Source organism: Microcaecilia unicolor, chromosome 2, assembly GCF_901765095.1.
Source record: "Microcaecilia unicolor chromosome 2, aMicUni1.1, whole genome shotgun sequence".
In the NCBI taxonomy this organism is placed as follows: Eukaryota; Metazoa; Chordata; class Amphibia; order Gymnophiona; family Siphonopidae; genus Microcaecilia; species Microcaecilia unicolor.
Window position 1 is genome coordinate 159,091,954 of NC_044032.1, and position 25,370 is coordinate 159,117,323.

The 25,370-nt window shown below is 43.5% G+C and overlaps 1 protein-coding gene across 4 annotated transcripts in view; it reads left to right on the plus strand.

Annotated features, from left to right (window-relative positions):
- The first annotated feature begins 1,158 nt into the window (after positions 1–1,158).
- Positions 1,159–25,370, plus strand: part of C2H5orf30 (chromosome 2 C5orf30 homolog) — a 40,687-nt gene continuing 16,475 nt past the window's right edge. The window contains exon 1 of one of the 4 annotated variants that reach the window (XM_030193446.1): positions 1,159–1,364. The gene's annotated coding sequence lies outside the window, so the exon portion shown is untranslated. Of the gene's footprint in view, positions 1,365–1,428; positions 1,635–1,725; positions 1,754–25,370 lie in introns of those variants that run through there. The other 3 variants (XM_030193443.1, XM_030193449.1, XM_030193447.1) reach the window with 3 other exon arrangements.

A 25,370-nucleotide genomic window follows, 5' to 3' on the forward strand; every position in this document is an offset into this window, starting at 1 on the left:
TTTAGTTAGCAGTTAGTACTAGGAATATGAGAAATCAATCATAATAACATGTAAGAGACTGGAGACCAAATGTCTGGCTTAAGGGGCCCCAGGTCAGAGGTCAGTTTAGGATGTCTGGAACCTATGTAACTGATATTTCAAAAGTAATGATTGGTTGAGGCAAGGTAGCCAATCAATTTCTTAACCAATTGGGAGTAAAGGGGGCTAGGCTAGGAGGAGGGCTTAGGACCCTATTTAAGTAGGAGCAGAAGCAGTTTACGTCAGAAGGAGCTCAGAAGAAAGAGAAGGACAGAAGGAACAGACAGAAGAAGGAGAAGACAGCATAAGAAGAGAAGCAGCTGAGACAAAGACACAGAGAGCTGAGAGAAAGAGAAGAGAGCTAGAACTGATGTCTTGCTTTGTTTGCTGGCAAATAAAGAAGATTTTTCTCTCATACTGGTGTGTGCTGTCTGACTCCTGAAGTATCACAAATTCATGCATCCATTCCTGCAACAATGCTACACTGGGAGGGGGGAGCGTAGAGATGCTTGCAAAGGTGTACATCAGGCACATCTTTACAATTTATATTGCAAATTCACTGTGAGAAAATTTTCACGCATTGGCTTTCAATCTTATTCATAGCGTACACCTAACTCTTTAGGACAGACCTTGGTGTTTGCTAGTGTGAAATTTAGGCCCGCAAAGAGCTTCCCCTCATCAATCGTACATGTCTCCATCCCCCAGAAAGTTCCTGTTTACCAATTTAGGCAATCCTCTCAACCCAGATAGCAAGAGCCCCTCCTCCAAAGCCCTTCCTTTCAAGGCCTAGTTCACCCTGCGGGTTACCATATGGCTCCAGAAAAAGGAGGACGGATTGAGCCAGCCGGGTTTTACTTCCATTGCTTTCAATGGAAGTAATTGAGCCAGCCGGGTTTTACTTCCATTGCTTTCAATGGAAAGCAATGGAAGTAAAACCCGGCTGGCTCAATCCGTCCTCCTTTTTCTGGAGCCATATGGTAACCCCCTGCTCATGTGCTTACATATTTAATTTAGCAACACAGGCAAAGTTGTCATGTCGACAAAGTTCTCATAATCTGAATCTGTATTATGGCCCCTCCTCCAAAAGCAAAGATTCCTCTCTGAAAAGTCCAAAACCCTCTCCCGAAGCTGTGAGCTGTCAGACACTGTGTTACCCCCTTCCCCGCCTCATGGGGGAGCGCTGAGCCCCCGCACCGTCTCTCCCTCCAGCAGGAAGGGCGGGCTGAGGAGGGAGTGGCTTTCCTCGCACTAGCTATTGCGATCTTTCTCTTTCGCCGGCGCGGGAGAAAGAGAGCTTCACCAGAGAGGCGAGGCGGTTGTTGTTGCTGCTGCTGTGGCGCCGAGAGGTAGGCGATTGGCGTTGCTCGGGGAGGGACAGGAGCGGGGAGGCACGAAGCGGCTCAGGCGGGGCGGTTCCCGGGAGGGAGTGCGCTGAGTCCCGTGCTTCCTTCCCGTCAATCCTGTGGCCGGTGTACAGGTGATGAGGCGGATGCCCTGATGGTGCAGAGTCCCCAGAGTCGGAGCTGTGCTGGCAGGGCGCGTTCCCCCTGCTTTATCCGATCAGCATTTCGGGGAAGGCCCGGGCTCTAGGCTCGCAGTAACAAGGAAGAGTGGAGGTGAGCGCAGCAGCAACCCCCAGCAGGCTGGCTTAATGAGGTCATCGGCGATCCTCGTACAGGAAAGGATATGTAAAGGCTACTTCAGCAATTACCAAAGTGCCTTCTGCTCCTGAAAAGTACACTCTTTTGCTTTATATTTAAGGTGGTCTCTTGCTTGTGCGTGCCACGGCTGTTATTTGCCAGTGGGTCTCTGTAGAAAAACAGAGAGGTTATATAGTACGTAGACCTTGATGTACAAGACTGGTGTTTTATTCCGGGGGCGGGGGAGGGGAACTTTTTTCGTGGTTAGTGTATGGATTGTAAATAGACATATTGCTGAGCTACGTTTATCTGACGATACTGTTAGTCTTGCAATCAAATAACTACAGCATCTGCCATTTTCCTAGACAGGTGCAGCATTTATTTTAGTACAGTGCATGGTACTGGGAATTTATCTATAAAAAGGATAAGAATGAATAACTAGTCTGTAGAGCAGGGTCAATCGGACAAGAGGTTTGTTTTGGATTGGTGCAAGACGACCAGATCACACATCGACTAGTATGAGTAAAGCTGTGTTTTTCTTACTTGAAGGTGTCTTTTTTTTTTTTTTTTTTTTTTTACATAATTTAGTAGGTAGTGAAAGGAAGCAAAATCATTCAGAGTAACACAGTAGATGATGGCTGAGTAAAAACCTGGTGGGTTATTTTGTGAAACCAGGTGTCTTCCGTTCAGGTTCATTGCCTTTTGGCTAGATGAGTACATAAATTTACTTTCTTAGACCCAGAACTTAAGATCTTTTCCTCTGTTCTAACCTTCTTGCTTCATGTTCAAATTCTGTTCTTGCTTCCACTGGGAAGCTGATTCATGTTTTCTGGTTCTTACAAATGTGCTTTATTCAACACACTGGCTGCCTCACATATCATACTAGCAAGCATTCTTAGCCCACACAGCCACCAGAACTAGGGAGGTTGTGTGAAGTTCTTTGCTACTCTGCGTGGGTTACTTACGTGTATTTGTAAGCCAGAGGCAGTTAAGAGCATAAGAATAGCCACATTGGGTCTAGCCCAACAGCCTGCTTCCAACAGTGGTCAATCCAGGTCATAAGTACCTGGCGGAAATCCAATTAATAGCAACATTCCATGCTACCAGTCCCAGGGCAAGCCACTGGTAGCACCACTCCTTTACCTGGTGGTTGACTTCTTTTTGGCCCTCTTGGGTCCACTGGAGAGATCCTTAGTGGATTTTCAAATAGAAACTACTTGCAGCAGATATCTGCTCCTCCCCTTTTTGTACAAGAAAAATACATATATGTATTGGAAAATGCAACATACTTGCGTAGTTTCCAACCCAAATCTAGTCGCATTCCTGAGTAACATCTATTAACCAATATAATGTGGGGGGATTAATTTCTTTACGGTCAGGCCTACCATCTAACCTGTTGCTTGGACATTTGAAAATCTGCTTGTATATAATTGAATAAACACTAAATCCCATCCTCATTTGTTTTACTTTTACCTTCTCCTGCCATCCTGCCCTGTTTTTCCTTGATATCTGGGTCAGATCCTAGACTAACCTACCATAGACATCCATTTATTGTTTTCTCAATCCCCTGCCCCCCTAGTCACATTTTTTCACTATCCCATTCCCTCCAGGGCTTTTTGTTCATGGGCTTACCTCTCCCCCACCATGTTTTACCTTTGGAACCATAGCAAAGGGAAGCTGCAGGGCATAGTTCTGGGTTGGCAGCAATAGCAGAGAGCGAGTGGAGAGTGCAAGAGTGGTTAGAGCAGTGGGCCGAAGTAATTTTCACCCTCTCTTGTGTCTGGTAGAAGTGAAATACTAGAAATGTACTGCCCCAGAGAGCGATATTGAAAGCCCAAAAGTGAGATTTACAGGCAAGTGTGTCTGAGGTATAAATCTAGAAAGGTATTATTATTACATTTGTATCCCAAATTATCCCACCTTTTTTGCAGGCTCAATGTGGCTTACAGTTCATCGAGGATACTGGAAATAGAAAAGAATGTACATTTGGTTTTACAGCGAGTTTTGGGTACATGATGGTGAAATACATAATATTAGAAATAGAAAAGAGTATACATTTGTTTTAGCAGAAGTTTTGGTTACATGATGGTAAAATACATGATAGTGTTAAAGCCATAGACATTAGGTGCATGATAGTGTGAAAGCAGAAGACATTAAAGAACATTCCTGAGTAACTTAAAGAAAGTAGAGTTACACGTGTTGTTCTTTATGATATATTTTGTCGAAGAGATAAGTTTTCAGGAGTTTGCGGAAATTGGTCATTTCGTAGACCGATTTCAGGTTACGTATAATGTCAAAAAGGCTTTACAAATGGAAGAAAATATTGAGCATAAATGGAAGAAAATATTTAGCTTTCGTTGGTGCCTTTGATAAATTTGAGATATAATGGGGCAGTATTTGGGCAAATTAATTTGAAAACTGTCCAAGTTCTAAATAGTTATCCTGGGTAAATTCTTTGGGTTGAGAACTTCCGTCTACTTAGTATATACAGTGGGGGAAATAAGTATTTGATCCCTTGCTGATTTTGTAAGTTTGCCCACTGACAAAGACATGAGCAGCCCATAATTGAAGGGTAGGTTATTGGTAACAGTGAGAGATAGCACATCACAAATTAAATCCGGAAAATCACATTGTGGAAAGTATATGAATTTATTTGCATTCTGCAGAGGGAAATAAGTATTTAATCCCTCTGGCAAACAAGACCTAATACTTGGTGGCAAAACCCTTGTTGGCAAGCACAGCGGTCAGACGTCTTCTGTAGTTGATGATGAGGTTTGCACACATGTCAGGAGGAATTTTGGTCCACTCCTCTTTGCAGATCATCTCTAAATCATTAAGAGTTCTGGGCTGTCGCTTGGCAACTCGCATCTTCAGCTCCCTCCATAAGTTTTCAATGGGATTAAGGTCTGGTGACTGGCTAGGCCACTCCATGACCCTAATGTGCTTCTTCCTGAGCCACTCCTTGTTGCCTTGGCTGTATGTTTTGGGTCATTGTCGTGCTGGAAGACCCAGCCACGACCCATTTTTAAGGCCCTGGCGGAGGGAAGGAGGTTGTCACTCAGAATTGTACGGTACATGGCCCCATCCATTCTCCCATTGATGCGGGTGAAGTAGTCCTGTGCCCTTAGCAGAGAAACACCCCCAAAACATAACATTTCCACCTCCATGCTTGACAGTGGGGACGGTGTTCTTTGGGTCATAGGCAGCATTTCTCTTCCTCCAAACACGGCGAGTTGAGTTCATGCCAAAGAGCTCAATTTTTGTCTCATCTGACCACAGCACCTTCTCCCAATCACTCTCGGCATCATCCAGGTGTTCACTGGCAAACTTCAGACGGGCCGTCACATGTGCCTTCCGGAGCAGGGGGACCTTGCGGGCACTGCAGGATTGCAATCCGTTATGTCGTAATGTGTTACCAATGGTTTTCGTGGTGACAATGGTCCCAGCTGCCTTGAGATCATTGACAAGTTCCCCCCTTGTAGTTGTAGGCTGATTTCTAACCTTCCTCATGATCAAGGATACCCCACGAGGTGAGATTTTGCGTGGAGCCCCAGATCTTTGTCGATTGACAGTCATTTTGTACTTCTTCCATTTTCTTACTATGGCACCAACAGTTGTCTCCTTCTCGCCCAGCGTCTTACTGATGGTTTTGTAGCCCATTCCAGCCTTGTGCAGGTGTATGATCTTGTCCCTGACATCCTTAGACAGCTCCTTGCTCTTGGCCATTTTGTAGAGGTTAGAGTCTGACTGATTCACTGAGTCTGTGGACAGGTGTCTTTCATACAGGTGACCATTGCCGACAGCTGTCTGTCATGCAGGTAACGAGTTGATTTGGAGCATCTACCTGGTCTGTAGGGGCCAGATCTCTTACTGGTTGGGGGGGATCAAATACTTATTTCCCTCTGCAGAATGCAAATAAATTCATATACTTTCCACGATGTGATTTTCCGGATTTAATTTGTGATGTGCTATCTCTCACTGTTACCAATAACCTACCCTTCAATTATGGGCTGCTCATGTCTTTGTCAGTGGGCAAACTTACAAAATCAGCAAGGGATCAAATACTTATTTCCCCCACTGTACACGGATATGTTGTCATTAGTGGAGCTCTCCAGATCAGATTTTCAAAGGGAGCTCTGCTAACATCCCTACCAGAGAGATGTAGAAACTCTTCTTTATGCTCTCACTTCTGGTGTTATGCTGTTGCCTGTTACTATGTACTCATTCAGTGAATGCTTGAATAATTTCTGCCTGGTTCTTGCAGTCCCCTTAACACTTGACGCCTAGATCCTTTTCCTGGTTGATGACTCCTAATGTGGAACCTTGCATCACGTAGCTGTAGTTTGGGTTCCTCTTTCCCACATGCATCAGTTTGGACTTGTTCACATTAAATGTCATCTGTCATTTGGATGCTCAGTCTTGTAAGGTCCTCTTGCAATTTTTCACAATCTTCATGCAACTTAACAACTTTGAATAACTTTGTGTCATCAGCAAATTTAATTACCTCTGTAGTTATTCCCATCTCTAAATCATTTATAAATGTTATAAAGCAGTGGTCCCAGCACAGACCCCTGGGGAACCCCACTATCTACCCTTCTCCATTGAGAATACTAACCACTTAATCCTACTCTTTGATTTCTATCTTTTAACCAGTATTTAAGAACATAAGTATTGCCATACAGGGACAGACCGAAGGTCCATCAAGCCCAGCATCCTGTGTCCAACAGTGGCCAATCCAGGTTGCAAGTACCTGGCAAGATCCCAAAACAGTACAATACATTTTATGCTGCTTATCCTAGAAATAAGCAGTGGATTTTCCCCAAATCCCTTTTAATAATTGTTAATGGACTTTTTTTTTTAAAGGAAACTATCCAAACCTTTTTTAAACCCCACTATGCTAACTGCTTTTACTACATCCTCTGGCGACAAATTCCAGAGTTCAATTACACGTTGAGTAAAGAAATATTTTCTCCAGTTCGTTTTAAATTCACTACTTTTGTAGCTTCATTGCGTGCCCCCTAGTCCTAGTATTTTTGGAAAGAGTAAACAAGCGATTCACGACTACCTGTTCTACTCCACTCATTATTTTATAGACCTCTATTGTATCTCCCCTCAGCCGTCTTATCTCCAATCAGAAGAGCCCTAGCCGCTTTAGCCTTTCCTCATAGGGAAGTTGTCCCATCTCCTTTATCATTTTTGTCACCCTTCTCTGTACCTTTTCTAATTCCACTATATCATCTTTGAGATGTGATGACCAGATTTGCACGCAATATTTGAAGTGCAGTCGTACCATGGAGTGATACAAAAGCGATACAAGGCATTATCCCATGACGTTTTAATTTCCTCAGGAGCCTTTCATGTCAAATGCCTTTTGAAAATCCAAATACACAATATAAACCGGCTCACCTTTATCCACATGTTCATCCCTTCAAAGAAATGTAGTAGACTGGTGAGGCAAGATTTCCGTTGACTAAATCCATGTTGACTTTCTCATTAATCAATGCTTATGTATATGCTCTGTAATTTTTGTTCTTTATAATAATCTCTACCATTTTGTCTGGCACTTACATGGTGCTCAGTGGTCTATAATTTCCTGGATCACCTCTGGAACCCTTTAAAAAAAATTGGCGTTACATTGGCCACCTCCAATCTTCCTGTACCATGCTTGATTTTAAAGTTGAATTAAATTACTAACAGTAGTTCTACAAGTTCAGTTTTCAATTCTGTCAGTACTCTTGGATTTGCTACTCTTCAATTTGTCAAATTGCCCCATTACTTTTTCCAGGTTTACAGAGATTTGATTCAGTTTCTCTGGCATTGGTGTATCTCCCACATTTTCCTTGGTTAAGACTGAAGCAAATAGTTTATTTAATCTTTCCGCTATGGCCTTTTCTTCCCTGAGTGCCCCTTTTACCATCCAATTGATTCTTTTGCTGTCTTCTTGCTTCTAATATACCTTAGTGAAGACTGAAGCAAAAAATTTATTTTAAGCTGATTTTCCAAAACTTGGTTCATTTTTCCTGTTTTTTTTTTTTTCATTCTATTTTTCAATATTAGGCTATTCCAAAGAGCTCAGGAAGGATTACATAAGAACATTGATAAAATTGACAAAAACATACAAATAAAACAGAGTGTGAGAGCTATTTTAATGTTTGAACAATAAAGGAATAACTGAAACCATATAAACTGTCAATTTATCCAGATTCTGCACAATAAATTTCTCCAATTTACTAGATACATTTATAAGGTTCACCTATGTGTACTCAAATCACTTATTGCAGAAATGATAATAGTTTATTCCGTAGAGCTGGGATAAAAGGCACTTCCATTATGTAGCTTCCCACTGTTCCGAACCTGTGAGATAGTTGTGTCTGTCAACCAGCAATCTCTATCTCTACTTTAGAGAACTGAAAACTGAGCTGTGACAGATCTCTCTTGGCATCCAGTCCAGCTCCTCAGTATTTTCTGTCTCCAGCAAGTGGATGGACACACTTTTCAGCCTCTGGTTCTGAGTGACTTGCTCCTGGTCCATTTGGTCAACTTGTCCCCAGTTGAGCTTTGCAGATGGCTTGAGTCTGCAGAGTCATATCCTGGAGGTCTTCAGAACCCTGTCTCTGTGGCCCTACAAATTTACTTCTTCCCTCCCTTCACCTCTCCCTTGTTTCCTGTGAAGCTTTCCATAACCAGCACAACAACCTTAAAAGAAAGAGGTTTAGTGAAGAAGTCCTGATCCTTCTGGGGTAAGACTTGTGGAGACTGAGAGCTTCGGGGGAGCAGCAGGCATTGGTAAGTCCGACTAAAGTTTGGCTCAGTAGAAATATACACGTTCTGCCTGGTGCAATGGGAGGGATCCTGACCTCGCTCCTTGGGACTGCATTGTGCTCCACATGTGACTTTGGGGGGAGGGGGGGCTGGAATGGCAACACTCACGGAGGCAGTTAAGTGGTGTTCCTGCTGTGGGAAATGCCGGCCGGCATCGGGGTGCTGCAGTGCGTGCAAGCTAGGTTCCCGCAGGATGCAGAAGAAATGGTCGACTGCAGCATGTTTTCAGATTTGACGCAGCATCCAAATATGTCCGACACTTTGTGCTCTCTGGCAGGGTTGGTGTGCAGCTTGACGTAGAAGAACGTGAGAACGGGTACCATTTTATCAAGACAACTGGCAGTGAGGAACAGCCTCTGTCTGATCATGTACAGAGCACGGCTGCCATTTTACAGCCTCATTCAGCTGCATCAAGATCTTTTTCTCTGGAGTTTACCAGGCTTATTTATCAAAGCAAGGCCAGTAGAGTTGGTGCAAGGTGCTTCAGTTGCCCGCCTTGCTGTCCCTCCGGCTCCTAAGAGATCTCGAGCCTCATCTGCCTACTCCTGGAGGTCTGTCTCTGCTCCTCCCTCCTTATATGATGTGGCCTTATTCTATTCATAGGCGCTATTGTTGAAGGAGCCGTTAGAGGAGGAAGATTATCTCAAAGTACTGAGGTTTCATAAAGAGGAGCTCAGTACTCTTTATTTTTGAGGTACTGCTACTACTACTATTTAGCATTTCTATAGCGCTACAAGGCGTACGCAGCGCTGCACAAACATAGAAGAAAGACAGTCCCTGCTCAAAGAGCTTACAATCTAATAGGTACTGGTGGTGCTTTCCATTGAGAAGCCTTTTGCTTCAACATCAGGAATTCTATCTTTGTTGATCATAAGGGGACTTAGACGCTCTTCTAAGGCCTTCCTAATGCATCCAAAAATTTAGCACCTGATTACAGCAGAATGGGTTTCTCTGGACGCAGGGGTTGAGATTGGGAAGAGCAATGACTCACCTCTACCAGTTGGTTCTGGAGGAGAAAGATAAACTACAGCTTGCCAGGGTGAACCTCTTGGTTACAGTGATGACTAAGAAGACCACCTTGCCATTGGAAGTGACATTGCCCTAAAAGACCTACAGGACAGGAAGCTATAAGACTCGCTGAAACAAGCCTTTGAAGTGTGGCCTCTTTGGGCCTTCAAGTAACAATTTGTAGCTTGTTCATGCCTGAACTGGCATCAGCAGTTGGCAACACTAGATGGTTGGAAGCGGGGTTGGTCTACTTGGCAGATGCTGTTTGACATGTTATGGTCCACAGTATGTCTTAGGCTGTCACGGATTTAGTGAAGGGAAGTCTTGCCTCACCAATCTAATGCATTTTTTTGAGGGGGGTAAGCAAACATGTGGACAATGGGGAGCCGGTTGATATTGTATATCTGGATTTTCAGAAGGCGTTTGACAAAGTGCCGCACGAAAGACTCCTGAAGAAATTGCAGAGTCATGGAATCGGAGGTAGGGTATTATTATGGATTAAGAACTGGTTGAAAGATAGGAAGCAGAGAGTAGGATTGCGTGGCCAGTATTCTCAGTGGAGGAGGGTAGTTAGTGGGGTCCCGCAGGGGTCTGTGCTGGGTCCGTTGCTTTTTAATGTATTTATAAATGACCTAGAGATGGGAATAACTAGTGAGGTAATTAAATTCGCCGATGACACAAATTATTCAGGGTCGTCAAGTCGCAGGAGGAATGTGAACAATTACAGGAGGACCTTGCGAGACTGGGAGAATGGGCGTGCAAGTGGCAGATGAAGTTCAATGTTGACAAGTGCAAAGTGATGCATGTGGGTAAGAGGAACCCGAAGTATAGCTACGTCTTGCAAGGTTCCGCGTTAGGAGTTACGGATCAAGAAAGGGATCTGGGTGTCGTCGTCGATGATACGCTGAAACCTTCTGCTCAGTGTGCTGCTGCGGCTAGGAAAGCGAATAGAATGTTGGGGTTATTAGGAAGGGTATGGAGTCCAGGTGTGCGGATGTTATAATGCCGTTGTATCGCTCCATGGTGCGACCGCACCTGGAGTATTGTGTTCAGTACTGGTCTCCGTATCTCAAAAAAGATATAGTAGAATTGGAAAAGGTACAGCGAAGGGCGACGAAAATGATAGTGGGGATGGGACGACTTTCCTATGAAGAGAGGCTGAGAAGGCTAGGGCTTTTCAGCTTGGAGAAGAGACGGCTGAGGGGAGATATGATAGAAGTGTATAAAATAATGAGTGGAATGGATCGGGTGGATGTGAAGCGACTGTTCACGCTATCCAAAAATACTAGGACTAGAGGGCATGAGTTGAAGCTACAGTGTGGTAAATTTAAAACGAATCGGAGAAAATTTTTCTTCACCCAACGTGTAATTAGACTCTGGAATTCGTTGCCGGAGAACGTGGTACGGGCGGTTAGCTTGACGGAGTTTAAAAAGGGGTTAGATAGATTCCTAAAGGACAAGTCCATAGACCGCTATTAAATGGACTTGGAAAAATTCCGCATTTTTAGGTATAACTTGTCTGGAATGTTTTTACGTTTTGGGAGCGTGCCAGGTGCCCTTGACCTGGATTGGCCACTGTCGGTGACAGGATGCTGGGCTAGATGGACCTTTGGTCTTTCCCAGTATGGCACTACTTATGTACTTATGTACAGCATGTTGGCAGCGCTGGTTGCAGCATTGGGCAGCGGATTCAGCGTCAGTCATGTCTAGTTAAACTGCCATTTCAGGGCAAGTGGCTGTTTGGAGAAGATCTTAGTAACTTGGCGAAAGAACTGGGGGAAACCAAGCCACAGTGGTTGCTGGAGGATAAGCTGAAAACTTCTGGTCATCCGTCTTCAGGAGGCTCTTGATCTCAATTTTGAGACAGCAGATGGTACTGGCCTAGTTGTCGGCACTATGGTTAGAAGTCCTGCTTTGAGGCTTGCCGATCTTCCTTTCATGTAGACAAGAAGTTCTCATCTGTCAGCTAGAATGCTCAGTGCCGCTTGAGTTTCACAGTGAAACGAGTCTGATCTACCCTTTTCCTCTGGTGGGAGGACATCTTCAGGAGTTTTGGAAGGACTGGGCCAAAATCATGTCAGACCCGTGGATTCTAGATATTCTTGCAGAAGGTTCAAGTTGGAGTTATCCCACCTTGTCGCTCCTCTCTTCTTGCAGTCTCCTTATCCAAAGGAAACCAAGGCAGTTGAGGTTCTGGCCACTAGATTCCTTGCTGGCGCTCCGGGCCATTGTTCCAGTTCCCTAGGCTGAACAGGGACAAGGTGGATACTCTATCCACTTCATTGTCCCAAAGAAAGAAGGCCCCCTTCATCCAGCCTTAGATCTCAAAGATCTAAACCGCTACCTCTGAGAGCAGTCAAAGCCTTGGTTCAAGAGGGAGAATTTCTCACTGCTCTTGATCTCAAGGAAACGTACTTGCATATACCCATATGGCTGCTGCATCAGAGACTTCTACATTTTGCGGTGCTGAGCTGTTGATTCAGGGCTTTGCCCTTTGGCCTCACCATGGCACCAAGAAGGCTTACCAAGGTTATGGCAGTGGTGGTGGCCTTCCTTCAGCACCAGGGAATCGAAAATCGCCCATATCTTGATGACTTGCTCATTCGTGTGTCATTCTATTCAGACAGCAAGGTAGCAATATACAAAGTTGTCGGTCTTCTGCAGTTGTTGGGTTGGGTGATTTAATTTCGAGAAGAGCAGATGCTGGAGTATCTGGATGTTTTATTCAACACAGCAAGGGAAGAGGATCTTTCTCGCGGAATGCAAGAGGTCAAAGATGGTTCGACAGATTCATCTTCTCTGTCAAGGCTGGCTCAGGGTCTGGAGCTACGTTCAAGTTCTGGGATTATTGACGGTGGCGATGGAAGTGGTATCATTGGCAAGGGCTCATATATGACCATTACAGGAGTCTTCTCAGCTGCTGATCCTCCTGTGTCACAGAAGTATTACCTTCATCTTCCTTGGATGCTGGTTGCCAGATGCAATATGCAATGGTGGTGGTCGCCCAGAAATTTGACTGTCTGAGCTCCCTTTCCGATAAGTGGGAGGTGGTGACAACTGATGCCTACAAGTCGGGTTGGGGAGCTCATGTGGCACAAGGCACCTGGACAGAACAGGAGTCTCAGTGGTTGATAAATCGCTTGGATTTCTCCATTGTGGAGTTTTCTTAAACAATGCAATGACAGTGGCCTATATTAACAAGCAAGGTGGGATCTGCGGCCATCTAATGGCAGTGGAGGAAACCTCCCTCCGTGAGTTGGGCAGAGAAAAATCTTCTTGCTTGTTGGCAGCTCAAATTTTGGTCCTGGAATACGGAGGCGAACTCTTTCAGCAGGCATTCCGACCCAGGAGAATGGGAATATCCAGCCAGGGTTTCAGCTGATAGTGGACTGATACGGTTCTCTGCTTCTAGACTTGATAGCAATGAAAAGGAATGCCAAAGTGCTAAAGTTTTTCAGCCATTGGAAAGAACTGGGTTTGATGCCTTTCTGTATCCCTGGCCAGAGACATATCTACTGTATGTTTTCCCTCCTTGGTCCGTAGGCTGTTTGTTGAAAAGGATCATACTGTACTGGGGTATAATAATTCTCGTAGCCCCGGATGGCTGCAGAGACCGTGGTACTCGGACCTGATTTGACTGTTGTACAGGGATACTCTCCATTTTCTGCAGGTACACAACCTACTGAAGTAAGGTCTGGTGCTCATGGCGGATCAATGCCCCTTTGATCTGATGGCTTGGCCATTGAAAGGGCTCAGTTGAGATGATTCTGATTCGGTCATAGCTACCTTGCTTCAGGCTTGGAAGTTCTCTACATCCATGGCGAATGCAAAGGTGTGGAGGTTGTCCAGGGGCTGGTGTTCGGAGCACTGACCTTCTCCCTTCTCTTCTCAGATGGTGCACATTCTAGTGTTTCTCCAGGCAGACATTCAGAAAGGATTGACGTTACGTTCTCCAAAAATTCAGATGGCTTGTTTCATGGGCTGACTACAGGAGATCTCTCTTGTGGCTTGGATATGATTTTATTCTTGCGGGGAGCTGGCTGCTTGTGGCCTCCCTTTCGTATGCTATGTCCAGAGTGGAATGTTAATGTAAGCCTCCTTTTGTGCCACTCCAGAAGGTCTCCTTGAAAGATCTTAGGCTAAAGACAGCGTTCTTGGTGGCTGTTGTGTTAGTACTTGGGGGTTTTGGAGCTTCATGCTCTCTTGTCAGGATCCCTTTCTTCACTTTTCGGAAGTAGGAGGTCTCCCTGCGCACGGTTCTTCCAAAAGTGGTGGGTCATTCCATGTCAGTTCAACCAATGGTCCCCTACCTCACCCTTTCAGAAATTGATAATAATCTACCAGAACGGAAACTAATGTACAAGATGGAAAACTGTAAAATTTCAGACTTCTTTCTTCAACCATTTTTGAGATATCTGCTTTTTATCCAGCAGGGGGTCGGCACAGTTTGTAGCTGAATGAAAGTTGGGGCAGCTTTTAGGTCTTAATAACTCTGCCATTAAGTGTCCTACAGCTGTGAAATTTGCACCACTTATTCAGAATTCTGTGTAGATTCAGAGACTGTAGCCCATTGTGAGCTGGGACACATGGTTTCCGAGATATTGTTAAAATGGGATTTTATTCAATCTCATGTAACAAAATGCCACTTTCAGCAAACCAAAGATATTAAAGGAAAATCTTTCCTTTAGCACTGGTTAAAATGAGCAATATGTGTTCATTTGTGCGGCTGGAAGCTATAGTTTTCCTGACATGCCTCACTGAAAATTGTCATACTCTGAGAGTCCACTTCAGAGGCAACTTTTATCATGTGGGACAGGTAGTACAAAAACAAGGTTTACATCATTTGAAAGTGCAAGAAAAGTCCTTTTCTTTTATTTGATGCCAGTTTCATTTTGCTTCTCTCAAGCTTTATATGCTAATCTTTATGAGCCAGAAGTTATCTTGTAGAACTATATGCACATCATAAGTAACCTGTAAAAATTCTAGTATTGGTTGCTTAAATTAAGTGAACTTGTAAATGTTTAGATCCAATTTTATGATGTTTAGTCATAATTTAGCTCTCTTAAAATATAAAGCAGACAAGCATTCTGCTATACAGTTCTCTTCCAGAGTAATTGTTGCATAAAAAGAGTCCAAAATTATTTTGTCTAAATTGCACTGATCTGTAGGTCTGTCTACAGATTTTCAATAACTTCTAGATAATTGCTGTGTAAACTATTTTTAAAGTTTCTAAAGGTAAACCAATGTTAAATATAAAATCCATATCTTTGGATTTGGTTTGGAAAATAGGTCAAGCCAACAAAGCTTTCTAGCCAATGAGAGCTTGACATGTGAAATTCTGGCCAGTGAGATTCTTGGCACAGCTGACCACCAAGAATAACTGGACACAGGTTACACGATTACATTTCAGTTAGATTCCATATTGACTCTGTTCAACAATGATTTGTTATACAATATTTTAGAAATCAGTGCGCTAAAGTTTGACTGTGATCTCTGGACAATTTCTTAACAAATTTAAGGCCTTGTTTATAAAGGTGTACTAGCGTTTTAGCGCATGCTAACCATGTAGACCGCCATATGAATATTATGGTCATAATTTTTACATGTGCTAAAAATGCTAGTGCGCCTTTGTAAACAGGGCCTCTCACTTTTCCCTGCGACTGTCCCTGCTGCCTTTAAACATGCTGTGGTCACACCTCTCCTTAAGAAGCCTTCACTCGACCCTACTTGTCCCTCTAATTACCGACCCATCTCCCTCCTCCCTCTTCTCTCCAAATTACTTGAGCGTGCTGTTCACCTTCGCTGCCTTGATTTTCTCTCCTCACATGCTATTCTTGACCCACTACAATCTGGTTTTCGCCCTCTCCACTCAACCGAACTGCGCTTACTAAAGTCTCCAATGACCTATTACTGGCTAAATCCAGAGGTCTCTATTCCATCCTCATTCTTCTTGATCTTTCCGCTGCTTTTGACACTGTCGATCACAGCATACTCCTCAATACCCTGTCTTCACTTGGATTCCAGGGCTCTGTCCTTTCTTGGTTCTCTTCCTACCTCTCCTTCTGCACCTTCAGTGTTCACTCTGGTGGATCCTCTTCTACTTCTATCCCTCTGCCTGTCAGCGTACCTCAGGGTTCTGTTCTTGGTCCCCTCCTCTTTTCTATCTACACTTCTTCCCTTGGTTCATTAATCTCATCCCATGGCTTTTCCTACCATCTCTATGCTGATGACTCCCAAATCTACCTTTCTACCCCTGATATCTCACCTTGCATCCAAACCAAAGTTTCAGCATGCTTGTCTGACATGCTGTCTGGATGTCTCAACGCCACCTGAAATTAAATATGACCAAAAACCGAGCTTCTCATTCCCCCCCCCCCCCCAAACCCACCTCCCCGCTCCCCCCGTTTTCTATTTCTGTTGATGGCTCTCTCATTCTCCCTGTCTCCTCAGCTCGAAACCTTGGGGTCATCTTTGATTCTTCTCTCTCCTTCTCTGCTCTTATCCAGCAGATTGCCAAGACCTGTCGTTTCTTTTCTTTACAACATCCGTAAAATCCGCCCCTTTCTTTCCGAGCACTCTACCAAACCCTCATCCACACCCTTGTCACCTCTCGTTTAGACTACTGCAATCTGCTTCTTGCTGGCCTCCCACTTAGTCACCTCTCCCCTCTCCAATCGGTTCAAAACTCTGCTGCCTGTCTCGTCTTCCACCAGGGTCGCTTTACTCATACTAGGGTCTTGATCTGTTGGAATTCATTGTGAGAGCAATTGTCACCAGAAAACTCAGTGCAAGAAGGCTGTGTGTTGAATGTCTTTTTTATCTGAGAATGAGAAGGATCTACTATTTGCAAGAATCTGTGAACTAGAAGGCACAGTTTCATCTTCAGATGCTACATTAGGCTACTGTCACAGAATGTTTACTTGGACAAGTGTGAATTTAGGCAAAAGACATGTGCTAATCCATTTTCAGTTCATGCTGCTGCAGTAAAGGGTGTGCTGAGAGCAGTATCCATGGATCTTGCTAAGAAAATCTCTTACAGCAGTAGAGGTGAACAAGAAATTAAACCTGGCCAGAAACTTTGTCCGAAGCGTTATAACATCAGCTTCTGCAGCAAGTTGTTTGTGTTCCAGTGGTACTGTATCAGAATATGAAGAAGATTTGAAGAGACCAATATTAACATGAGTCTAACTGCTCTTGGGTGCAGAAAAGATTGTGTTGGCTACGGCAGAAGAAAACTTGAGCAAACAAAAGAAACTTTGAAGACAGAATTTGCTTGTGCACTGAAAGTTGAAACGGAGGATCTACAGTCAGTACGAAGCTGCAGAAAATGTTCTGATCTGGATGAAATAATTAAAAACATGAAGGATACATTTGCTAGGTCCTGTAAAACAGGAAAATTCAGATACTGAGAGTGGTACCTTCAAACTGGACAGTAGAGCAAATTACTGAAGAATTTAGAGTTTCCAAACATATAGTTAAGAAATCTTGAAAGTTAGGGAAAACTACTTTTCATGGCTGAGGCAGTAAATTTAAAGAACTGTCATCTGAAGTTTCGTCTATAGTGGCTGAATTTTTTGAAGAGGATGATATTTCCCAAATCTGCCCTGGAAAGAAAGACTCTGTGAAGATTGGTGGTGTGGTTATCCATAATCAGAAAAAACTGCTCCTAGCGAATCTTCATGAACTATACAAAGTATTTAAACAGAAGATGAACGGAATTTACAAGACTGGAATTTCTAAATTCTGTTAATTGAGACCAACTGGCTGTATTACTGTTGGTGCTAAAGGAGCTCATTCAGTGTGTGTTTGCAAGATTCACCAAATGTCCCTGGATATGAAAACATAGGAGATTGTAGGGTGATATCAAACAGGTAGTGTATACAAAGAGGCCTAAGAAGATTTCTGAGCTGGAATAAATTCTATAAACAAAAATAGAAAGGATCACAGAAAACATTTTGGAATCTGCTACTTTTTCCAAAGAAAGATTTACAGTTTACAGACTGAAATGGTGTCCTGATTCTTGCATCTGCTACAGTAGCGCACTGGAGTTTTTGTTAGTGTTAGGCTACCATTAAATTCACAGTTTTTCCTCTTGCAACAACCGCTATGCCTGCTGCAAATACTCAGTCTAAAATCCAGTTGCAGGTTATGTCAAAGTCCACAAAGGGCCAAATCCAACAAGAAGCACCTTGTTTCACTAACCGGGCTGCTTCAGGGGATGTATACTCTTAATTCGACAATACCATGACACAGACTGTGCATTTTCTGATGTGAGGCTTATCCAGTTAATAATGGACTAGTTTAAATCACCCATTATTATAGCGTTTGCCATATTTGTTGGCTTCCCTAATTTCTGCTAATATTTTCATCTGTCCATTCTGGCCAGGTGCAGGCTATTCTCTTTCCCTTTAGACATGGAATTTCTATCCATAACAATTCCTCATTAAGATTGTTTCCGGTTGAATATTTATTCTCTTTGGCTGAATTCTTCCATAATATAGCGTTGTCTCCGATTCCTCTATCATTGCAATGTAATCTGTACCCTGTTATCAGTGTCCCATTGGTAATCCTTCTTCCACCTGGTCTCCGGGATAACCTATTGTATTGCTCTTCTTTTTAGTGCTGTATCCTCTCATCTGTTGTATCTTATGTTTAGGTTTTGAGCTTTTGTATACAGACATTTCAAAGTGTGTTTTTGTTTTTATCTTCAAGCTTCTTGGCAGTTGACGAGAATAATTTTTGTAGTCATCATCTGTCTGCTCTTCCTGTAAAATTCACCTGGCTTACTTTTGCCTTGATTGCAACATGTCTGTTGGGATGCATTTAACTTCCCTGTTTTGGATTAGGGTCCTTCAAGGTACCGTACACCAAACCATGTGCTCTTGAGTAACTGTTGGCTTTCTCACATGCCCTAATTTTAAAAGCTTTCTATCTCCTTTTTAAATTTGGTGCCAGCAGCCTGGTTTCACCCTGTTTAAGGTGGAGCTCATCTTTTCGGAATATTCTCCCCCGTCCCTAGAATGTTGCCCAGTTCCTAACAAATCTAATTCCCTCTTTCCTGTATTGTTATCTCATCCACATATTGAGATTCAGGAGCTTTATTTCCCTCTTGAGTCCTGCTTGTGGAGTGGGAAGCATTTTTGAGTGCTTGGAAAACTGTTCATAAACATGAAAAAGAGTTGAAATCGAATTGCTTGAAAACTTTCTGCATGTTTCACTCCCAGCATTAATCTAGTAAAGACACCATTAATAAAGGTCTGGTATGAATATGGCCCAAATCACAGAAGAAAGAACTTAAGGAAGAAAAATGTTTTTAAAGCAGCCTGTGGTCACAGAGAGACACATTTTTAACTCTATGAAAATATATTAGGTGTAGGGGAGGCAGGGAAGGAGTAGAAAAGACATAAATTAAAAGCAAATGGCTAAGCTATGGTATTTTAAAGATCATATATAGTATTGCTTCTTTCAAGCCAGAGTGCAAACATGAATTTGCATGTGTCTCTGCTCTCTTCCTGTTTTGGTATTTATCTATTGTTTTGCCAAACAATACATTGGTTATATACATGTACAGCATTTGTTCAATACAATAGAGAAGCTATTGAGATAAAAATGAATGTATATTCTTTCCTTCTGACTTTTGGTGCAATTACAAATTGGGGGCCTTTTTACTAAGCTGTGCTAGTAAATGGCCTTAGCATGTTCTAACAGATTTTCCTGCACGCTAAGCCCATTTCAGCATGGCGGTAAAAGAGGCATTTTTCTATTTGAGTTTAGGAGGTGCTAGGGATAGGGCTGGGTCTTAGGCAGGGGAGGTCGCACAGGGCCTCGCGCTCCTAGGGGCCCCATATCTCTGGCATGTCGGTCCTCCTGTCTCGGACACCTCCCTGCTCCGTACCTTAATGTGAATGTTAATGGTGTCCTGATTCTTGCATCTGCTACAGTAGCGCACTGGAGTTTTTGTTAGTGTTAGGCTACCATTAAATTCACAGTTTTTCCTCTTGCAACAAACCGCTATGCCTGCTGCAAATACTCAGTCTAAAATCCAGTTGCAGGTTATTTCAAAGTCCACAAAGGGCCAAATCCCAACAAGAAGCACCTTGTTTCACTAACCGGGCTGCTTCAGGGGATGTATACTCTTAATTCGACAATACCATGACACAGACTGTGCATTTTCACTGCAGCGTCCCGCCCCCTATTGATGTCACTTCCTGCTTCCGCAAGGGCGGGATGAATTTGCGAGGAGGCTCTGGGCTCGGCAGCTGATGTGATATGAAAATTGCTGCCACTGTCTGCCGCTCTCTGCTGAAACGTGGTGGATACATATCAAGGTATGGGGTGAGGTGGAGTTCCAAGAGCTCTAAACCTTCTTTTAAACCTCCTTTTAAGCCGTGAATTCACCCTGGAACTGCTTCTATTTGTACTTCTGTATTTGAACAGTACAAAAGTAGGATTGGTTTGTTTTTGACCTTCAGCATTGCTGCACCCCTTTGTGTTTACTTCTCTAACTGTGGGACTGGCTGATCAGAAAGTTTCATGCAGCTTTGTGCTTTAGGGGTGAAATAGAAATCTGTAAATGACATACAAATAAATCCTATTGGATTTATAAATGTTTTACCAAGATAACCAAGAAGCTTTTAAGGTAGCCTTTTACTTATAGAGAGCAAGCCATTTGGGTTGTGTGGCAGTGCTTGGGTCACCAGTTTATCTGCTGACAAATGCACTCTTTCAAACTCTTAAGCCTAAAATATATAAAATTTTAAAAAGTACAATTATGCTTGTGGTTTGATAGCCTTGACTTAGTTGAAAATAGATTTATCGGTGAATTGCTCAAGCGTCTGAAAATGTACCAAATCAGTCATATCCAGAAAAAGAGGATGTTCACTGCATTTCACTTTGAAAATCTGTGCTTCCTGTGAGCTAGTTTCTCAAATTGTTGCTGTCTTATTTCGGCTAGCAGAGATGTATGTCACGCCCTCAGTTGTTGGCACCTGTGTGTGTTTGTCCTGATGCTTAGCTTGCTCCTGTCTCTGCAGAATAATCTAGTAGTTGCAAATAAATGTACCTTCCAGATGAGTGGGCAGAAAGTGCAGCATTTTTAGGACTTGGATATTCTGTTAAGTCCTGCATGAAGCCTTGAATATCTGCATTCAGAGGCCTGCTTATCCTACTGGTCCTACAGCTGTTGGGTTGTCAGTTTATCTGCAATGAGGATGAACAAGATATGTGTGCATATATTGGAGACTAACCATATGCAAATTTATCATGTGCGCATTCATTGTGGATATCCTTATTGGGTAACCCTGCTTTAAAGGGCTACAGCTTGAAGGTTCACTAAATAGGGTTTTGTGCCTCATTATTTTGCATTTTTTTTAACAGGGAAATTTTAAATAGGTATGTGGTAACATTAACGAGGGTGGGCCCGGAGCTCAGGTAAGACAGAACCACACAGCGGTTGCAGGTGAAAGGAAATACAGTTATTATAAATATGAGATAGGGGTCCTATTCTATTCACAGGTAGGGAGACGAAAGTAAACACAAAAAAGGTTTTTAAATGTAGCAAGGTTTTTCCAGTGGCCTGCTTCTGCAGGGCTTACGGTGTACATTACTGTTTCTCAGCATGGCAGTACACTTTACTTGCTGTGGTCTAGTTCCTTAGAGCTACCAATATAGTCTCAAGTAGAGAGCCGCACGGGAGTGGGGATGGTGGGAATCCCCTTCAGGTCAGCAGGGATGACCTGGGGTCTATGGGGATCCCGCGGGGATGACCTGGGGTCCAACAATTGAACCGCCCTATGCTTTCCCTTCCCGCACATACCTGAAGTCACCCTGGTGGTCTAGTGGCTTGCTTTGGGGCAGGAAAGATCCCCACTCTTTCTTGCCCGCTGCCACCGCTTGTTTAAAATAGCTGCCGAGACTTCAGCGGAAGTCTTGCGATGCCACCACTTTTTTTGTGTGTGTGTTTCATTTGTACCCCGCGCTTTCCCACTCATGGCAGGCTCAATGCGGCTTACATGGGGCAATGGAGGGTTAAGTGACTTGCCCAGAGTCACAAGGAGCTGCCTGTGCCTGAAGTGTAATCTCGGCAGCCATTTTAAACAAGCGCCGCCGCTTGTTTAAAAGGATTTCAATCAGTGGCCTCGTGAGACGTCAGTGGAAGTCTTGCAAGGCCACCACTTGTAGTCTTGGCAGCCATTTTAAACAAGCGGTGGCAGCGAGATGGATTGGTTTCAGCGGGCAGGAAAGAGTGGGGATCTTTCCTGCCCCAAGCAAGCACTAGACCACTAGGGTGACTTCAGGTATGTGTGGGGAGGGCACCCAGGGCTGGAAGGGAGGTGGATGCAGAATATGGGTGCAGGGAGAAGGGGGGGGGGGGGAAATGAGCAAGGAGATGGTAAGAGACTAGCTCAATGGGTTGAAGCCAGCAGGCAGAGATTGCCGCCACACTTGTTCACCCTAAACAGTAGCAAATGATTATTGAAAACGGTAGCAAAAAGATTTATAGAAATAAGGGACTGCCTATGTAATGTCCATCTGTAAAAAGTCAAAAGCTGTTTCAGTTGGTAGGCAGTGCCTTAAAAGGCGGAAGACAAAAAAACGTTTTTTTTTTTTTTTTTGACAGCTTTTTAATTTGAAAGCTTCCCATATGTAGATATAATATCATGAAATAAAAACTGAATATCACTGAAAATAAGTTCAGAAATTATTGCTGGTAGAAACAGCACTAATTAATAAAGGCACATTTTTCTACACTGTTCCATATAATACAGTAATACATGGCCAAATTTCAGTGAGGATATCCAGTTTACTGATGGGTTCATCAGGGTTGTAATCTGCCTTGGGAAGCCTGGTGTTTTATAAAGATTGGAAGTAAAATTAAACTCTTCTTTCATGGGGTCACATGGAATCACTTGACCTAATCTCTTTTGTACAAGTGGATATTCTGTTTTGAGCATATTTCAGGGACAAATGTTTTTCATAAGTTAAAATAATAATAAATTAACTATTTCATGCAAATCTCTTTCTTGGGGGGAGGGGGGAGCAAGGTGACTGAAGTGCTGCAGAGGCTGGGTGAACCAGGGGCGGGGGTGGAGGAGATTACTAGTGGCGTGGATGGGTGGGGACGGGTTAGATTCCTCACGGGGATGGGCAAGGATGGGTTGGATTTCTGTCCCCGTGCAACTCTCTAGTCTCAAGCAGTTACTTGAATCAAAGTTGCAAGGGTCCAAGTTGAACTTGAATACCTGACTGTTGAGTTCACATGTAGGCTGTGGTGGCAACTGCAGTTAGATGTCACTGCTTCACTCTAGGCCCCCTTAACTTAGCTGTGGCCTCGGCTTACATCCTGGACGATGTTCTCCTGGCTCTCCCATGTCACTTCCTCCTTGGGCAGGACTGTGAAATTTTAAGGTGGCTCTGGACACTGTTTATAAACAGCTGGAGAATCTGAAGATGGACAAAACCTATGGGGCCGGATGGGATACTTCCCAGGATACTGAGGGAGCTCAGAGAGGTCCTGGCAGGACCTCTTAAAGATTTATTTAATAGATCTTTACAGACGTGAGAGAGGTTCTGCGGGATTGGAGATGAGCGGATGTGGTCCCTCTTCACAAAAGTGGAGACAGAGAAGAAGTGGGAAACTACAGACTGGTAAGTCTCACGTCGGTGGTAGGAAAAATAATGGTGTCGCTGCTGAAAGAAAGGATAGTTAGCTTTCTAGAAGCCGACGGGTTTCAGGTCCCGAGGCAACATGGCTTTACCAAAGGAAAATCTTGCCAAACGAATCTTGACTTCTTTGACTGGGTGACCAAAGAACTGGATGAAGGACATGCGCTAGATGTAATCTACTTGGATTTCAGCATAGCCTTTGATATGGTCCCCCTCAGAAGACTTGTGAATAAGCTGAAAGGGTTGAACTTAGGACCGAAAGTGGTGAACTGGATAAGAAACTGGTTGACCAACAGGTGGCAGAGGGTGGTGATAAATGGAATCCGCTCGGAGGAAAGAAAGGTGAGCAGTGGAGTTCCTCAGGGGTCGGTGCTGGAGCCTATTCTGTTTAATATATTTGTGGGAGATATAGCTGAAGGGTTGGAAGGAAAGGTGTGCCTTTTTGCGGATGACACGAAAATAGCCAATAGAGTGGATACCCTGGAGGGAGTAGAAACGATGAGAAGGGATCTCCGAACCTTAGAAGAATGGTCGAGGGTCTGGCAGTTAAAACTTAATGACAAGAAGTGTAGAGTGATGCACTTGGGGTGCAGAAACCCAAAAATGAGGTACTGAATAGGAGGGGAGAAATTAGTAAGCTCAATCCAGGAGAGAGACCTTGGGGTGTTGGTGTCTGAGAATCTGAAGGTGAAGAAACAAGGCGACAGCCGTGGCCAGAATGATGCTAGCCTATGTAGAGAGGGGCATAACCAGCAGAAGAAAGGAGGTGTTGATGCCCCTCTACAAGTCATTTGTGAGGCCCCACTTGGAGTATTGTGTTCATTTTTGAGGCCGTACCTTGCTAAAGATGTAAAAAGACTGGAAGCGGTGCAAAGAAAAGCTACAAAAATAGTATGGGATTTGCGTTGCAAACTGTACGAGGTGAGACTTGCTGACCTGAACATGTATACCTTGGAGGAAAGGAGAAACAGGGATGACATGATACAGATGTTCAAATATTTGAAAGGTATTAATCCGCAAACTAATCTTTTTTGGAGACGGGAAGGTGGTAGAACTAGAGGACATGAATTGAGGTTGAAGGGGGGCAGACTCAGGACTAATGTCAGGAAGTATTTTTTCACGGAGAGGGTGGTGGATATGTGGAATGCCCTCCCGCGGGAGGTGGTGGAGATGAAAACGATAATGGAATTCAAACTTGTGTAGATAAACACAAAGGAATTCTGTTTAGATGGAATGGTTCCTCGGAATCTTAGCGGAGATTGGGTGGTGGGTGGTGACGCCAGTATTTGGGAAACAAAACGGGAGCTGGGCAGACTTCTACGGTCTGTGCCCTGAGAAAGGCAAGGACAAATCAAACTCTGGTATTCATATGAGGTATCTTGTTGGGCAGACTGGATGGACCATGCAGGTCTTTATCTTCCATCATTTACTATGTTACTATGACACTGTGAGGGAGTCTATTAAGGAGGAGAGACAACGTCCTATAGACTCCCTCAAAGGGTAATTTTATAATTGTAGTTAACAGCTGTAGACTTATATTTTGAGTTAAGTAGGTGTTTCTGGTGACTGGCAGCTGTTTGGGTTCTGCACAGCCAAGAAATTTCTGGTTTGATTTCAGCCTTTTTTCCAGATGTTTTTCATGTTAGGTTTTAAAGTGCATACAAACCCCCCCCCCCCCCCCCACACACACATCTTTAACACATGCGAATCAATTGTGTATGCATTAATTCATAGGAGTATATGTGTACAATTGAGTTTATACTTTAAAAAAATGTAAGGTACCCAAATGAAACAAATGTGTGCTAATGAACACATGGAAGCTGTCATTGTGCTCAGATTTTACCATAAATTGCCACTTGTTTCAACTTTTCTTGTAAAGGTTCTAGATCTGTATTTCCAGTTAGTGTTAGATAACCTTCCCTCTTAATGTTAACAGGGTATGGTAAAAGGTTAGCTTTTACCATATCTTGATTTTACCATGGGAGTTGGCAACCTGTGGGCAATCCTGCAAGTTGCTGACTATGGTAAATGAGTAATAATGATTACAATGGCCTTGGAGCTGCAGCTTGATGTTCCTGGGCCCAGTGCCATTCCTCCCCCTCCACAAGGGCAGCCCACTATTATGGTTGGCCTAAAAGCTCATTACCTGTATTCTTCTATCACTATTAAATTGCAAACCAAACTGCAGAGTTTATAGAATACTACTGCTAGACTCAT